Here is a 3674-nt window from a genome sequence, read left to right on the forward strand (position 1 = left end):
AAAACTCGTTTCTAAACTCGTGATTCGAATCACTCCACAAGAGGTTTGATCAATACCACTTGAATGACTCTACATGCAAGTTCTAAACACAAGAATTTGCAAAGAAAGTTTAGCTCTCAACAAAGCTAAAATAGAAATTCTATTCTTAATTCCAAAATGTGATGTCTAATCAAAGAAAAGAAGGCTTTACATAGCCTTTACAAACCTTAACCTATGTGATACATAACTCCAAAATTAAATGGGCTAGTAAATGAGAAATACCCATAACCTCCATATTAAAATGGCTAGTTAATGGTGGAATATAGTAACCTATGTGGGTTACAATATAACCTTAACTCCTATATTTAAAACTAGCTTAAATATGACAACAAATAGTTAAACTATAATTAAATAAAGCAAATAATAAAATGTGCTTATTAGTCATCTTTGGACTATTTGATAAATTCAGCGGAGTTCATTAAATGCAACTTAAAGTGCATTTAATTCGTCTCTGTCTTGAAGCTCAACTTTGCATAAAATATAAGGGAGGTCTCCAACGTCTTCTAGAATTTCCTTTGATGAGCTCACCATTGCTTGAATATAACTGTATATGGTTTGTTGTAGCTTCTTGGCTCTTGTCCTTGTAATTGGACCTTGAGGTATGGAAATTCCTTAGTTGTGGTTCATATCATATACCATTAGTTGACGCTTTGAAGCAAATGCCAAATTATGTGAAATTCTTGAAGGATGTGCTCACCAATAGAAGAAAGTTTGAAGAATTCAAGGTGGTACCATTGAATGAAGAGTGTAGTGCAATATTGAAAAACAAGATCCCGCTAAAGGAGAAAGACCCCGGTTCATTAACAATTCCAATATCAATAGGAGGGAAGAAGCTAGGTCGAGCATTATGTGATTTGGGATCAAGCATTAATCTAATGTCGTTGTCTATTTATAAAAAGTTAGGTATTGGTGAAGCTAGACCAACTACAGTCACTCTTCAACTAGCAGATCGATCTTTCACTTATCCCAAAGGAAAGATCGAGGACATCTTAATTCAAGTTGACAAATTCATATTTCCTGCAGATTTTATCATTTTAGATTATGAAGCCGATCATGATGTTCCAATTATTTTGGGGAGGCCATTTTTAAAGACCGGAAGAACATTAGTCGATGTCTACAAAGGAACCACCACGTTAAGAATGGGTGACCAAAAAGTTGAATTTAACATCAATGACAGCATGAAATATCCAGCAGTGACAGAAGAATGCTCATCAGTGTATGAATTGACAGAACAACCAGCGACCGAGGAATGGGATGATGGGGAAAGCAGGCAGGAAGAAGACAGCACTTGGAATGACAGAATAGAACAGTTAGCAGTTTTAGGTGAATTCAGCAGAACTTTTGAGTCACTAGAATGTGAGGGAAGAAAGAGTTCACCGATGAGACCATCTATTGAGGAAGCGCCGCAGCTGGACTTGAAACCACTACCACCTAACCTTAAGTATGCTTATTTAGGTGACAAGAAGACACTACGCATCATCATCTCAGCGACACTATCCTCGACTCAAGAGAATATGCTCCTAGAAACATTGAAGAAGCACAAGGGGGCGATAGGTTGGACATTGGCGGATATAAAAGGAATTAGCCCTTCACTATGCATGCACAAAATACAATTGGAGGAAGGAAAAGTTAAGTCCATTGAGCAACAAAGACGATTAAATCCCATGATGAACGAGGTTGTTAGAAAGGAGATTCTCAAATGGCTAGATGCTGGAATAATTTATCCAATTGCAAACGGCGGCTGAATCAATCCTATTCAATGTGTTCCGAAGAAAGAAGAGATAACAGTAATGACAAATGAGAACAATGAGTTGATCTCCACTAGAATAGTGAATGGATGGAGAATTTGCATGGATTATAGAAGGCTAAACAAAGCGACACGTAAGGATCATTTTCCCTTACCATTCATTGATCAGATGCTTAATAGGCTTGCTGGAAAGTCACATTATTGCTTCTTCGATGGTTATTCGGGATACAATCAAATTACAATCAGTCCAGTAGATCAAGAGAAAACTACATTCACATGCCCATATGGAATTTTTGTCTTTAGACGAATGCCCTTTGGACTATGTAATGCTCCAGCGACATTTCAACGTTGCATGATGGCCATTTTTATTGATATGGTAGAAATATTTATGGAGATATTCATGGATGATTTTTCGGTTTATGGAGAATCTTTTGAGACTTGTTTGTGCAATTTAGGGAAGGTTCTACAAAGATGTGAAGAGAAGAATCTTGTACTGAATTGGGAAAAATGTCATTTTATGGTCAATGAGGGAATAGTGTTAGGCCACAAGATCTCAAGAAGAGGAATAGAAGTTGATAGAGCCAAGATAGAAGCTATTGAAAGATTGAATCCACCTACGTCAGTTAAAGGTATAAGAAGCTTTTTGGGCCATGCAGGGTTTTATAAGAGGTTTATTAAAGATTTCTCCAAGATTGCAAAACCATTGTGTAGTTTGTTGGAGTCGAATAGAAAATTCGTTTTTGACAAACAATGCATGACTGCCTTCCAAGCATTAAAGACAGTGCTGACCACAACTCCTATAATGTCAACACCCGATTGGAATTCACCATTTGAGTTGATGTGTGATGCTAGTGGCCATGCTGTGGGGGCAATGTTAGGACAGAAAAAGGGGAAGGTACATCATCATATCTATTATGCCAGCAAAACGTTGAATGAGGCTCAAGTGAATTATACAACAACTGAAAAAGAATTGTTGGCCGTAGTATTCGCTGTTGAAAAGTTCAGAGCTTATTTATTTGGAGCGAAGGTGAAAGTGTACACTGACCACGCAGCAATCAAGCACCTAATGATGAAACCGAATGCCAAGCCAAGATTAATTAGATGGATTCTACTGTTACAAGAGTTCGAGATAGAAATCGTGGACTGAAAGGAGTTAATAACCATGCAGCGGATCACTTATCTAGAATGGAGAACATGGAAGAAAAGGTCAATTGCAAAGAAATTGATGATGCATTTCTGGATGAACAGTTGCTTGGGATAAACAGCAGTAGCAGAATGATAGCAACTCCATGGTATGCAGACATAGCAAATTTTTTGGCTTGTGCCATCATACCCGAAGAGAAAAATTATGAACAAAGGAAGAGGTTTTCCATGAATCCAAAAGTTACATTTGGGATGAACCTTTTCTTTTTAAACAATGTGGAGATGGCATAATGAAAAGATGCATTCCAGACAGTGAAATACCAACAATTCTTGAACAATGTCATGCATCTCCATATGGAGGTCATTTTGGAGGGCAAAGGACAGCAGCCAAGGTATTTCAATCGAGTTTCTATTGGCCAACAATTTTCAAAGATGCAAAAGAATTTTGCAAGGGTTGTGATCAATGTCAAAGGACGGGAAATATTTGTAAAAAAAAATGAGCTACCCCTGAATTCAATTCTAGAAGTGGAACTTTTTGATGTATGGGGCATTGACTTTATGGGACCATTTCCGCCATCTTATGGGAACTTATATATTCTAGTGGCTGTCGACTATGTGTCCAAGTAGGTGGAAGCAATAGCTTGTCCATCCAACGATGGGAAGACGGTACTCAAGTTTTTAAAAAGAAACATATTCACTAGGTTTGGTGTACCAAGAGCATTAATCAGCGATGAGGGAACGCACT

General features: G+C 37.6%; 1 pseudogene; it reads left to right on the forward strand.

Annotated features, from left to right (window-relative positions):
* The first annotated feature begins 698 nt into the window (after positions 1 to 698).
* Positions 699 to 3220, forward strand: LOC147790271 (uncharacterized; annotated as a pseudogene).
* Positions 3221 to 3674: the final 454 nt, after the last annotated feature.

This window comes from Cucurbita pepo, chromosome 11 (assembly GCF_057944985.1).
Source record: "Cucurbita pepo subsp. pepo isolate OVF chromosome 11, ASM5794498v1, whole genome shotgun sequence".
In the NCBI taxonomy this organism is placed as follows: Eukaryota; Viridiplantae; Streptophyta; class Magnoliopsida; order Cucurbitales; family Cucurbitaceae; genus Cucurbita; species Cucurbita pepo.